General features: G+C 44.3%; 1 long non-coding RNA gene across 4 annotated transcripts in view; it reads right to left on the bottom strand.

The window, feature by feature from the left end:
* LOC106149919 overlaps window positions 1–14612 on the bottom strand; it is a 17378-nt gene continuing 2766 nt past the window's right edge. The window contains exons 1-3 of one of the 4 annotated variants that reach the window (XR_001236397.1): window positions 14024–14606; window positions 12609–12713; window positions 1–183 (exon numbers count right to left, since the gene is read on the bottom strand). This is a non-coding gene — a long non-coding RNA (uncharacterized LOC106149919). Of the gene's footprint in view, window positions 184–12608; window positions 14607–14612 lie in introns of those variants that run through there. The other 3 variants (XR_001236396.1, XR_001236395.1, XR_001236394.1) reach the window with 3 other exon arrangements.

A 14612-nucleotide genomic window follows, 5' to 3' on the forward strand; every position in this document is an offset into this window, starting at 1 on the left:
TTTTATATCAAACATTTTATTTCTCATCAATGGAGTCTTTTGGAAACGACTTCAGTGCCAGTGACTTTCCTCATGGCTGAGGCACAGTGTCATTCACCCACAGTATAAAGGAGGAGAGGTTTACCTTGGTTCCCAGGTTGGAAGGCTCAGTCCTTTGCTTGGTTGGTGACACGGAGGCAGGACCTAGTAGAGGGAAGCTGTTGGTACCAGATAGGTGGGGAGGGTAGGGGAGGGGAGGAGAGAGAGGGAGCAGGCGGGGAGCCACCTGATGCTCAGGTCACACCCTTTCCTTGCATGGACCCTGCCCCTAACAGCAGGTCAGCCAGGAATCTAGTCCCCTCTGCCAAGCCCCACCCATGAGCACAGAGGCTTCTGGGGGGTCATGCTAGACATAAACCATGATGTCTGCCAACACAGTAAGTTTATAAAGATCAGATGCTTGAATTACACCCTGATGTTCAGCTACTAAAAGCAGTTTCCACATATTTTGAATCATGGCTTATTATACCTTCGTGTTTATCACTGTATCTATTGTAGTGTCTTACCGTCAGTCAATAAACATTTCCTCATTGAATAAATGAGTAAAAAGTAAGTGCACAGTTATAGCCAAGAGTGTGAAGAGAACATTTAACATTTCTTGAGAGCTGAGCATGGTGGCACACACACACCTGTAACCCTAGCATTGTGGAAGGCTGTCAGGAGGGCCACAAGTTTAAGTCCATCCTGGACAGTGATTTAGGAAGACTCTGTCTCAAAACAAAACAAAACAAAACCATAAAAATCAAAAACAAGAAACAGAAAGGCTAAAAATACAGCTTGCTGTGAAGGTCCAAAGCTCAATCTATAGTTTCTACCAAAAAATTTTCTTTGAGACAAGGTCTCACTAAGTTGCCCAGGCCAGCCTCAAAATTTTGATCTTCCTGCCTCAGCCTCTGGAGTAGCTGGAATTACAGGTGTATACCATCAAGTCTAATTGAGAGTATCTGAATTTTTTTATCTGGCTTTGGTAATGCAATTCCCAACCAACAATGTCAATATACATTGGAAAGCAGACATATGCATTGTAGCTTATCCCAATGATTGCTCTTATGACTGGGTGAAATCTGAGCTTTGGTGACAAACATGGAGGACAGATGGACCAGCAGTTCTTCACCATTGCTAGAGGATAAATAACAGCATTCCACTAATGGAGGATTCGTAACACCTACCTTTAGAAAGGATTACACGAATGTTAAAATATATATGGCTTTTTAAAAAGCCATTCACTGGGCTAAGAAGAAAAAGTGAAAAAGCAGCATGTTACTAAGGCTCATTTCCTTTGGCCTATCATAGGTGGAGATCGTCCCATTGATCCAAGTCTGGTCACGTGGAAGGCAGAAAGGTGGCTCTCAAAGGCGTTCATGCCTTAACCTTGAACCCGTGAATGGGTTACCTTACATAGCGAAAGGGGGTTTGTAGATGTGGCTAAGGATCTTAAAATGGGGAGATGATCCCAAGTTATCCAGGTGGGTCTGAGATAATTTGAAGATTCCTTCTAAGAGTGAGACAGAAGGATCAGGGTCTGAGGGAGACTGGAAGATTCCATGTTGCTGGTTTTGAAGTTGGAGAAAAGCCCATAAGCTAAAGAATACAGGTGAATTCTCCAAACTGGAAGAACAGGGTCTGGATTATCCCAGTGGCCTCCAGGCTCCAGATTCAGCCTGCTGACATCTTAACTTTAGCCCCACTTCAGACTTCTCACCTCAGAGCAGTCAAATAAAAACTTGTACTGCTGTAAGCCACTACATTCGTGGTAATTTCTTAGGTATTGTAGCAACAGAAGCAACTTTTGGTTCTCTTGGATTAAAACTGGATAGACTTAGGTGAGGGGTTTATTCTGGGGCTGGGGCAGGAAAAAAGTACAGGATGAATCCATAGCATTTTATGGTGTCAGAAGGTAAAGGATGGAGGTGCAGCAGAAGAGCAGATACCAACCTGAAAGAACTGCATTCTGAGGCCAACGCTGGAACAATATGAACAACAAAATGACAGTGCTGGATTATAACTTCCTAAATAATATATCCAAGAACCCATGTTGATAAAATACACAATGGAGAACAGACAGTTCTATGGATAAATGTTGAAATTAGCACACAGAAGGGTCAGGAGAAATTCAGCTTCTGTATTTGTATAATCTCCAAGTATAACCCTTCAAGGTTATTTTGTAATAACAAATGGGAAAAGTTGGACATGGTGGTGCCGGCCTTAATCTGTGTACTCAGACAGTCAAGGCAGGAGGATCTCTAGTTGGAGAGCCCGGATTACAGAGCAAAGACAAAGACACAGTACGTACGCATGTATATATGTGTTCATTTTGAGACAGGATCTTGCTACGCAGTCCAGGCTGGCCTCTAAGTCACTGTGTGGTCCAGGCTCCCTGAGCCTCCCCAGTGCTGGATTATAGGCATATACCACCATGCCTGGCAAGACCCTTTATAAAAAATCTGTCTATCTACCTATATATATGTGGAAAAACCCAGATTTCGTAGTAGACAAACCCAGAAAACATGTTCGTAGGCACCAAGCTAAGTGTGGAAGGCAAAATTCTCAGATTCCTGTTCCTTCCCACTCTGCCCTGAATAATGATGGATATTTTTTTTTTTTAAGAGAAAAAAAACCCTAACAAAACAACAACAATTGAGACAGGGCCTGAACTCAATATAGTGCCACCTCCAGCTCAGCTCTCAAAGTTCCTGGGGCTGGAGGGGTGGGGAAGGACAGAAAGTTGATGGGTGGGCGTGGTGGCGCATGCCTGTAATACCTCCCGAGTGGGAGGTTGAAGCAGGAGGATTGTTGCGAGTTCAAGACCAGCCTGAGCTACAAAGTGAGCTCAAGCCCAGCCTGAACTGCACAGCGAGACCCTGTCTCAAAAAGACAAAACAATAAAAATAAAAAAAAATAAGTATGTTGATGGCAGGTGAAAGCCCTTTGCCTAGCTGGCTCACCTCATGCCCCCTCCTATTCTTGGGCCTGGAACACCTGTTCACCTGGGGCGCTCCATGCCCTCAGGGCATCCCTTGGGCGCTCAGTGCTCTCAGCTCCGCACCTGTGACTGGTCACCAGTTCAGGTGCTCCTCACACTCTAGAGCCCAGGCTGGCGTCCAACTCCCAGCAATCCTCCTGCCTCAACCTCCCCAGTGCTGGGATTATAGGTGTGAGCCACCACACCCAGAAGTGACAGAGGATTTAATCCTGTGATTAATTATGTTACACAGCACAGGTGACTTTAAGGAAGGGAGGTTATCAGTGTGGGCCCAGCCTAATTATACAGGCATTTTAAACTTTGAGGCTAGAAGTGGAGAAGTGAAGCATGGGATGGATTTTATCTAGAATTCTGCTGCCTTTGTAGAAGGAGTGACTCTAGGAGCTGAGAGGGATCCCAGCCGCCAGCACACAGGAAACTACTCAGCCTGTGACCTACGGGCCCGACAGGCCAACTCCACGGAGGGCCTGGCTCCAGATTCGGCCCAGCAGACACCTGATGTTGACCTGTGCAGCCGCACGCAGACCCAGAGAACCACCCAGATTTGGCCTGGGCTTGGTCTCCAGAAACTGTATAATAAATGGGCATTGTTTAAAGCTGCTCAGTATGTAGCAACTCATTACTGCAGTGCAGCAGAGAACTATACATTTAGTAATAGTACTTTGGTTCTTTTCAAGGGCGTGTACTGGGAATCAAACTCAGGACCTCACACTTGCCAGGCAGGCACTGCACCACTGGGCGAAACCCCTGCCACAGTGGCAGTAGTTTGACATCTCATACTCTTGGATAGGTCATCACATCTGCTATTCTTACCAAAAATATGCCACCAGCATCTAATCATGACAAAATATCTGACAAGACCCAAGTAGAAGACACTTTCCAAAACAGAGACCAGCACTCTCCCAACATGTCAAGGTCATGGAAGACCAGGAAAGACTGAGTCCCTATCTGAAACCAAAGGGGAAAAAAGGGGACATTAGTGGTTAACTGCTGAAATCAGAAACTTGCAGCAATCCTCCTGCCCAGCCTCCTGAGTACTGGGATTACAGGTTTGCACCACCACCCCCAGCACAAAATTATTTTTTAGATGGGGCTTTTTTCTATTGCCCATGCTGGCCTGGAACTCCTAGGCGTAAGTGACTCTCCTGCCTCAACCTCCTGAGTGGCTGGATGTCCTGCCATCAAGGCCAGCTCTACAATTTTTTTCTTAGTTTCATTTCTGAGAGATGGACACAGACTGCAGGAACTGAAAGATAATTTAACCCATCCTCAGTGACCACTGCATGAAGTATTCAGAGTTTACTGCTCACAAATTTTAGGTGATGTAAGTCTTCCCTCCTTCATACAGGAGAGATGATGATTACTGCCTCGTCCCCCCCATGGCCTAACGGCCTCTCTGAGGTTGATGTTAACATAGTTCTGGACAGAGCAACAGGAAGCATCTGCAGATCCCACCACAAACGGAAGCAATCCACACTTTCCTTGTCTCGAGTAAAAATTTTGTTGGTATGAAGTTATAGTACTTAACTACTCTTTTGCATGAAAAACATTTTTTTCTTTTTTGGTACCAGGAATCGAACTCAGAACCTTGTGCTTGCCAGGCAGGCACTTATGCCACTGAGCTATATTTCGGCCCTACATTAAAAACATTTAGACATATGGTAGATAACTGCTAAGAAAACAGAAATGATTTATGACGATGAGAATGTTTAGTTTTCCTCCTCTGGTCAGTATTGATTCTTATTTTTCCTCTGTGGTTTAAAGGAAATGTGTCATGGAAACTATTCTTTTTTTTTTTTTTTTCTTAATCTTTTTGAGACAGGATCTCGCTCTACAGTTCAGGCTGGCCTTCAGTTCACTTTGTGGCCCAGGCTGGTCTGGAACTTGCAACAATCATCCTGCCTCAGCCTCCTGAGTGCTGGGATTACAGGCGTGCTCTACCAGACCTGGCCTTTTTTTTTTTTAGACAGGGTCTCACTATGTAGTTCAGGCTGGCCTCTAACTCATGGTGATCCTCCTGCCTCAGCTTCCTGAGTAATAGGATTACATGAAAGCAATTCTTATAAATGTTTTGTTCTGCACTCTAGAACCATGTCTGGTGACAACTTAAATCAAAGAATGTCAGTTAACAGCTGAAAGGGAATATTCAAAGATAGTGCTCAAATCTGCTAGTGATTCCAGACCAAAGGCAGTGCTATTTTCCTTCCTGTATGTCTGCAGTCTGGTTCTTATTTTTTGATCTATACAGCTAGTCACATAAAAAGTAACTTATAGTCTTTTTTTTTTTTTTTTTCTTTTTGGTTTTTCTCCGGTACTGGGAATCGAACTCACGACCTTGGTGCTTGCCAGGCAGGTGCTGTGCACTGAGCTAAATCCCCAGCCCAAAGTAACTTATCGTCTATTAACACTGTGTCACGGTTTGTGTCTGGATGTGCCCCTAAAGCCTCATGCAGTTATGGAGCAGGCTTCTAGAGTTTGTGATTGACTCATGTCCCACACTGGGATTATGGGTGTGAGTGCTATACCCACCTTAGGGTGGGTAGCCTGCATACAATATAAGGGAGGGAAAGAGGCTTACTCTCTGCTGCTCCTTTTTGCTCTTGCTGCTTTTGCTGTTTTCTGCCGCCATGAACTGTTGCCCTCTGCCATGTGCCACTCTGCCTTGAAGCCAGCTGAGTCTGGACTGAAACCTCCACAAACTGTGAGCAAAATGAACCTTTCCTTTCTTAATTTGGGGTGTCGGGTATTTTGTCCCAGCAAGGAGAGAAAATTAACCAAGACACATTGTAAGTAATGTCAGCAGCAAAGATTACACAATAGAAATATGGCAACAGGAAAGACAAAGTGCACACTTGGCCACTGTTCTTAGATTTTCAGAGTAGATTATGAGATGGCCAGCTGGAAGATAATGCTTTCAGGTTACTGGAATGATTCCAACCGTACAGAAGCTGCTCTGCTGACCACCTTGGACTTTTCAAATCACACTGGTAGAAAGTTCCTGCCTGCTTCCTCAGAGTCTGCCCATTTAATCTTTTCTTTTTTTTTGGCCCTTTTTTGAGACAGGGTCTTGCTATGAGGTTCAGGCTGGCCTTGAGCTCACTTTGTAGCTCAGGCTGGTCTTGAACTTGTAAGTATCCTCCTGCCTCAGCCTCCCGAGTGTGGAGACTACATGTGTGTGCCACCACGCCTGGCTCATTTAACCTATTTGAAAGCTACATTTCAATTATCACATAGTCTCAAAAGGACGGCGTTTCTCAAGAATCCAAAATCTTAGATGTGGTACATCTTTTATGCCAAGCCCTGTTCCAGAAGCTAATTCAATAAAATAGACAAAACGAGAGTCAGGTGTGGAGGCATCTGCCTATAATCCCAGTGCTGGGGAGGCTGAGATAGGAGGCTTGTTCAGAGTTCAAGGCCAGCTTGAACTACATAGTGAGACCTTATCTAAAACAAAACAGAACAACCACCAAAAAAAATGACAAAACTAGCCTTCATGGAGCTTCTATTTTTTTTTTGGTACAGGGAATTGAACTCGGGACCTTGCGCTTTCCAGGCAGGTGCTGTGCCACTGAGCTAAATCCCCAGCCTGGAGCTTGTATTTTTAAAAGTAGGATCTGAGGCTGGAGGTGTAGCTCAGGGCTAGGGCACATGCTTAGCACATGTGAGGCCTGGGTTCAGCCACCAGCACTAGGGGAAAAAAAGGCAGGATTTATATAAGAATGAAACATCCCTGAAACAGGGGCTCTTGTCACCCTCACCAGACGCACACTCTATGAGGGCAAGGGTACATTTGCAACTCCTTCTCCCCTGCACCTCGCACACTGTGGGTGACTCGTAGCTATTCCTAGAATATTTAAATAGCAGAGAACTTGTTTTACATAAGTATAGAGAAATGAGCGTTGATCTTCTGGTGCACGTTTGAACTTTTCCACTTGGCTGTGTGGTCCTCCCTGCTTGGTGTGCCACTCCCTGCCTTGGCTCTGGACTCCCTACAGTCTCTCTGTCTGGACTCCGAGTTTTAGCCCACAAGTGAACGGTGGGTTTTCGGCAAGAAGGATGCACAGAGCCCTGGAAGCCCCTCACTCTCGGCCCTCTGCGGGGTGAGGCCAGCCTGGAGCCGGGCTCCAGTGCTCCCCAAGTTACCCTCACAGCTTGCCTGCTTCCTTTCCCTGTACATTCTCCATGGCCAGCACCCACTAGACCCAGCACTTCCCTACCTGAGAAAAAGCAAAATACTTTAGCCTGAAGTCTCTTATTTTAAACTGTTAAAAGCCCTAAACCTATGAAACAAATTCTATCCATGGCAATTGTTTTTCCTTTTTTTTTTTGAGACAGGATCTTGCTATGCAGCTTGAGACTGGCCTTGAGCTCATTTTGTAGCCCAGGCTGGTCTGGAACTGCAACAGTCCTCCTGCCTCAGCCTTCTGAGTGCTGGGATTACAGGCCTGCACCACCATGTCTGGTGCTTATCCATGACAATTTTTAAAATAAACTCTGTATTCAGAACTTGCTGTATAAAAACATACTTTTAGCTAGACATGATGATGCATATCTGTAGTCCCAACTATTTGGGAGGTTGAGGCAGAAGGATTCTCAATTCAAGCCCAGCCTAGGGAATTTAGGGAGACCCTATCTCAAAAAATTAAAAAAGAGCTAAGCCAAGTGTGGTGGCACATGTCTGTAATTGCAGCACTTGGGAGGCTGAGGGGGGAGGATCACTGTCAGTTTGAGGCCAGCCTGGGGTACATAAGTGAGTTTAAGGCCAGCCTGAACTGCATAGTGAGACTCTTGTCTAAAAAAAAAAAAAAAAAAAAAAAAAAAAAAAAAAGAAACCCAATTAAGCAACAGTATCTTAAAAGACCAGTGGTATCAAGTCCTCATAGATATAAACCAGGCCCACTCCCTAGACTCTGTTCTTACTATGAAAAATATATAAACTTCAGTCATGTTTGTTTTTTAAAAAATTTTTTAATTTTTTATCTTTCTGAGACAGGGTCTCACTATGAGTTCAGGCTGGCCTTGAGCTCACTTTGTAGCCCAAGCTGGTCTCGAACTCCCAACGATCCTCCTGTCTCAGCCTCCCAAGTGCTGGGATTACAGGCGTGTGCCACCACGCCCGGCTTCAATCAGGTTTTTAAAAACTAGGCCTTCATTTACTCAAGAGCACTAGGAACTTTAATCAAAAGGAGAGAGCTCACAGAAATTACATAAACAGTAAATATGCGAATAGGATTCTAATTAATTTGGTAATTACAGTATTCTTTAACACTTCAGAAAATGATTGTAGAATAAGGCTCCACATTTTTCTCAGTTTTCAGATTAAAATTCTACCTTGACTTCACCTGGCATGAATGCAGCCAAGAGAAAACAGCAGGGTGGCCGCTGACGGGTCGCAGCCACCACGACGGCTGGCCCTACGGTTGCCCTTGTGGCAGCTGTGTGAAGAACTGGCACTGAGGCTTGAAGGCTGTGGACCTGGCCCGCTTTGCACTGCAGTGAGTAAAGGTGAGCTCTGGGAGGCACACCTGGCTGTCTGACCTGAAACCCACGCTTTATTGCCTAACACTGTGCATTTAAAACAGGCCATGCTGAGCGTGGCGGCACATGCCTGTAATCCAGCACTCAGGGGGTTGAGGCGGGAGGATTGTTGTGAGTTCAAGACTAGCCTGGGCTACAAAATGAGCTCAAGGCCGGCCTGAACTGCAGAGCGGGACTCTGTCTCAAAACCACAAAGAAAAAAAAAAAAGGCCAAAGCTGGGTGTGGTGGCATATGCCGATAGTCCCAGCATTCCAGAGGCTGGGGCAGGAGAGTGTGATCCCAACATGGGCATTTAGAGACAGCCTTTCTCACAATTAAACAGTAACAGCGCCTGGGGACGTAGCTTAGTGTGACAGCCCTGTGTTTAAGCCCCAGTACTACGAAACAAAGCAACTCCACAAACTCAACTATACAGAGTAAAGGTTAATAGTACAATCTTCATTTCCTGATTGAAGTCTTCTCTGTACTACAAACAAGCTTAATCACTTTCCATCTTTGATAAACTTTCCTACCTGAATTTAGAGAATGCTGCTGGGAGATGTTAATAGTTACTCTTTCTTTTATATGGAGAGGATTCGCCCATTTTCCTCTTGCTCCTAAACTGTGGCTGTCTACAGTATCAACACCGTACAGCAAAGGTGTTATGGCACAGAAGTGCAGACGTATTAGAGGGCTGCGCTCCAGAACACTAGCGTCAATTAGTTGTCTGGGACCTGGAACTCATTTTCCCAGGGAAATAGTGGTTATGTCCCCAGCCAGTCTACAGAAGCTCGCGCAAGCAGGAATGCAGCAGAAATGAACACCGTCACCTTCGTGCTAACCTCTGGGTATTATCCTGAGGTCTCTCTGGATTTCTCACCTTACTTCAGTGCTTTAGCCAACTCAGCTTTAGGGATAGTTTTGGTTTTTTTCATTATTAATTACAGAAAAGGTTGATTAGGATGTGTACTTCTACCCAATTTCTTTTTCTTTTTTTCTTTTTCTTTTGGTCTTTTTGAGGCAGGGTCTCTCAGTGCAGTTCAGGCTGGCCTTGAGCTTACTTTGTAGCCCAGGCTGGTCTTGAACTTGCAATGATCTTCCTGCCTCAGCCTCCTGAGTGCTGGGATTATAGGCATGCACCACCATGCCTGGCAACATTCCAGGGTTTTTTGTTTTGTTTTGTTTTGTTTACAAGCCATGACTTAAAATCTGACTTCTGTTAGAGAATTATTTCGCTTTTTCTATCAGGAGTCAACAGAATGGCTCCAGATAAGGACAGCCTGCTACAATGTCATGAAGAACAGCACAATGGACAGGATTTGTTCCTGACACACACAGGCACACTCCAACCTCTAGTAACCACATGACAGTGCCCAGGTCCACATGTTCTGGGAGAGGGGTCAGGACTCAGGAGGGCACCTGCTCAAGGCTCACATGCACGAGGCCTACAGGCAAATCTCTTACAGAAATCTCATACTAAAGTTATGATGTAAAGGTCCACAATGCTTATCTCAGAACACTTTCTTGCAGGGCACAGTAACCACAATAAAAGCAAAATCTGCCGGGCGTGGTAGCACATGCCTGGAATCCCAGCACTCAGGAGGCTGAGGCAGGAAGATCACTGAATTTGAGGCCACCCGGGGCTACAGTGAGTTCAGGGCCAGCCTGCACTAGATAGTGAGGCCCTGCCTCAAAAAAAAAAACACAAACAATCTTTGTTTTAGGTAGAAACATTGCCAACAAATGTTTCCAAAACAGAAATGCTTAATGGGGTCAAAAGAAATATTTCTGGCCATGGTAACAGAGTGGGTTGATTTTTCTTGAGACAGGGTTTTGCTATGTAGCCCAGGTTGGTCTCAAACTTGAGAGGATCCTCCTGCCTCAGCCTCCTGAGTGTTGGGATTCCAAGTGTGCACCACCATGCCCACCAAAGTGGTTCTGAAAGCCTCAGACTCCCTGAGCTCACGTGATCTTCCTCCCTCAGCTTCCCTAGTAGCTGCCACACCCCAGCGTACTTAGGGAAGGTTCAAATCCCTACCCATTCTCCAGAAAAACCACTCAGTCTGTACAACCACATCTTCTGCTAGTGGTTTTATTAATTTATTTTTTGTCTTTTTGAGACAGGGTTTTGCTATATAGTTCAGGCTAGCCTTGAACTCACAGTGATCCTCCTGCCTCAGCCTCCTGTGTGCTAGGGTTACAGAGGTGCCCAACTTTATATTTTTTTTAATACTTGGCGATTCTGTCAGCAAACATATGCCAAGGCACAGCTTTATTGCTTTTTTTTTTTTTTTTGAGAAAGGGTCTCCCTACGCAGTTCAGGCTGGCCTTGAGCTCACTTTGTAGCCCAGGCTAGTCTTGAACTCACAATGATCCTCCTGCCTCAGCCTCCCATGTGCACAGCTTTACTGCTTGAAGACTCTTCTTTCCTTTATGCTACTGGGGATTGAGCCCAAAACCTTCACACTGTCCCGGCCATCCTTTTATTTTTTTATCTTGAGGTAGAATCTCACTTAGTCACTAGGTTGTCCTCAGTGGGCTCGAACTTACGGTCCTGCTGCCTTGGTCTCCTAATGTGCTGGGATTGTAGGCCTGTGCCAGGACGCCTGATCAAATTCTATTCTACATGTGTAATTTTCCTATTTTTATTTATTTATTGTTTTTTGAGAAAGGGTCTTACTATGTAGCACAGGCTGGCATCAAAAACTCAGTGATCCTCCTGCCTCAGCCTCCCAAGTGCTGGGATTACAGGCATGAGCCACCAGGCCTGGCTCACATGTCTTTCATGTGCAAACAAAACCTTTAAAGGATAGGAATGAACTTGGACTAGGCAATCATTCCACCACTGAGCTACATCCTAAGCACAGGTGGTTATTTTTTACACTACTAAAAACCATCAACACCAACAGGGAGATTTGATTGAAGATTCTAGAGTAAAACTATGAAGGCAAGAGTTTCCTAGTTCAATGAAGGACCAAAGAGCCACTTTCGTAATGAAGGTTCCAATAGTATAAATAAGCTCCTGCTTTATACTACCTACTGCTTATTTTCAGGATCAGGAACCAAGTACCTCTTAATCACATTATATCTCAAATGATAAGCATGACTGTTTATCTTTTCTGGATTGGAAACATTTTTGCAGTATTAAAATCAACTACTTCTGCTGGGTGTGGTGGCACACGCCTATAATCCCAGCACTTGGGCTGAGGCAGGAGGACTGAGATCACTGTGAGTTCAAGGCCAGCCTGGGCTAAAAGTGAGTTGAAGGTCAGCCTACACTGCATAGTTGAAACCCTGTCTCAAAAAAAAAAAAAAAAAAAAAAAAAAAAAAGAGAGAGATATCCCCTCCCCATCAGCTACTTCTGGCCTTCATGGAAGTGGACTATACCACCAGTCGTCACCGTGAATGATGAGGGCTCCCACAGCTGGGTACTAAAATTTGTTTTGGCAAAAGGCACCTGGCAGGAACCCAGCACTTCCAGGCACGGAAGTCAGTGTTGTGGGTGACACTTTGCTTATCTTGGAAACTTCCAAGCAGGAGAATTTAGAATCGTAGTGGAAAGCTTTAGGGCTGAGAAGGCTCATTCTCTCTCACAGGAAAGATAACCTTCCTAGCTATATCCAAAAAAAAAGGAAGAAAAGAAAAACAGTACACAGTTTTTATAGTTCTGGGTAAAATTAAATGAGGACACATAAATAATAGTGTCTAAGAACATTACCAGGATACATTAGGTATTCAAGAACTTCAGCCAAATTTTGAGTAGCAGAAACCATGGGGCAGGGGCTGTGTTCTTGAAATCATGTTAGCAGTTTTGCTAGCATTTGCGGTGGCTAGGATTCAGACATAACACCTGAACTTAGTTCAGCTATCAGCTGAAACAAACCCGGACTAATCCAAGTCAACAACATTGCAAATTTAGTGGTGTTTCTTTTCAGTTGACTTGTAATCCCTGCAAATTTTGGGTTGTTAGCTAGGATGATGGATTACCATGGATTATGGTCATGTACAAGTGAGGACTTACAAAGAGAAAAGCACTGAAATCCTATGACTGCACAGAACAGCCTCACCTGGATAGATCCCATACAAGCATGCTTCTGTGGTGACGAGGGACTGCATACAAGGGTGTAATAAACAGCTTACGGCAAACAAACACATCTTCATTTCCTGAAACACTGAAAGCATGTGTATAAAGTTATGTCACATAAGGCAAAACAAGTTGGCAGCAAACATGCTTTTCAAGTCCACTAGAAGTCTAAGGAAGTAATGACCTGGTTATGACCAATTTGTTTAATTTGTGATGTTTAAAAAAATTGTAAACATATGACATCTTGCTAAGAGGTTCCCAAGATGATAGCAATAAGGCAATTTTACTTTAATTATGGTAGTTTTTTCCATTAAAAAGGGAGGCAAAACCCACAAAAATTCAGAATATTCCAGTATCCAATTTTAGATAAAGAAAGTAGAAAAGAAGTAAATATTTGATGTGTGCATTACCTGAACTCACCTGAGAGTTATGGCAAAGCTCGAAAAACAAACCTTATTAAGTGGAGCCACTAGCGGTTTCCAAATGTCTTGTAACGGATTTCAAATGAAAGAAATGGTCTATGGATACAAGGCACTAATATTACAAATTCATTCCCACTAGGTGAGCCATCCTGTGTCAGAAAAATAACTGATGCAAGGGGGCAGTGTTAACTTTGATGACATTTATCTATCGAGCTTTGCTCATTTAAAAAAAGTAAATTCATGACATCCACTGCCATATGAGAATCACTACAGGCTGGCAGCACAGCTCGAGTTGTGAACCAGGATTTCCACTCTAACAAAAATAAACACATTTCTCAATTCGGTGACCCTGGACGCAGGCAGCAACACGTGTAAGCACCAAATACCTAAACTTTAAAAGAACCTAGATAAAAAAACACTGAAATGTCTAGATATAATTTTTAAAAACAATTTTACTTAAAAAAAAAAAACCTAAGGCAGTCTTTAAATGTATTTCCAGGTTCACAGTAACCTTCCTTCAGGGGCAGTACATAACTGAATTAGGATTATTTTCAGCTAATTGGTCATTTATACACTGGGGGTTGATCTCTGCTTTTATTTGCACTGTGGAAAATAAACAGCTGTATTATGCCTTTTCTGGACAGTAAATAGGACTTATTTACATTCCTTGGAGAGATGGAGACAAAAGACACCTCTTTATAATTGTCTTGCAGCAGTCTCGATTTGGAGGACCATATGTAACACGGATTTTTATACCTAATATATGAAAATAAATACCCATACACAATTATGTAGGTAAACAGACAAAGTGACTGTGAAGTCTCTTGAAATACAAATTTACAAACTGACCAACCAGACCCAGAACTTAGAGCTGGCATGCAGAAAAGTCATGATTAGCCTGAAAAAAAAAAAAAAAAAAAATTAAAACACCACGGTCACTAACAAGGAAAAAATTAAAATAGAAAATAATAATCACCGGAAAACCTGTGTCCTGCAAAGATTTCTTCCCAGTAGAAGACGCAGAAACATTTCTCCCCCTGGAGCAAGTGAAAACGCGGCTCAGGCACCCCCAGATTCTCTCCCGCTGGTCCCCCAGGCGCTGGTGTAGACGGCCGTGCGGACTTTTTTCCGGAGAGGAGAAATTTGTACTTTCTCGGGAGCGAGTGCACTTTTGCCCCTGGCCCCCCTCTGCTGCTCCAAGATGGTAGGAAAGTTGTCGTTTCGGAGGGCAGAGGAGCCGCTCTCTGGTGTTATGTCCTCGCAGTGCCTGTAGTGGTGCTGTAGGAGGCTGCTGCTTCTTCTTGTGCAGCCCGGCAGCCCTGCCTTGGCTGGAGAGTACATTCAGGGATTTCCCCTTAATAATCACCGACCCTGGGAGCACTTTTTACTTTCCAAAATAAAAAAAATATGATCCTCACCCCTCTTGCTTGACAAGCAAAGGCTCTCGCCGAAGCCCGAGGGGGAGCAGTAGCAGCGGCAGGCGAGCTTCCTAGTCCAGTGCCAGCGCCTCTCACTCTGATCTGTCAGCCCAGCCGAGGGAAAAGGGGGGAAGGAGAGGAAAAAAA

Source organism: Chinchilla lanigera, unplaced genomic scaffold (genome assembly GCF_000276665.1).
Source record: "Chinchilla lanigera isolate Chin_1 unplaced genomic scaffold, ChiLan1.0 scaffold00056, whole genome shotgun sequence".
Lineage (NCBI taxonomy): Eukaryota > Metazoa > Chordata > Mammalia > Rodentia > Chinchillidae > Chinchilla > Chinchilla lanigera.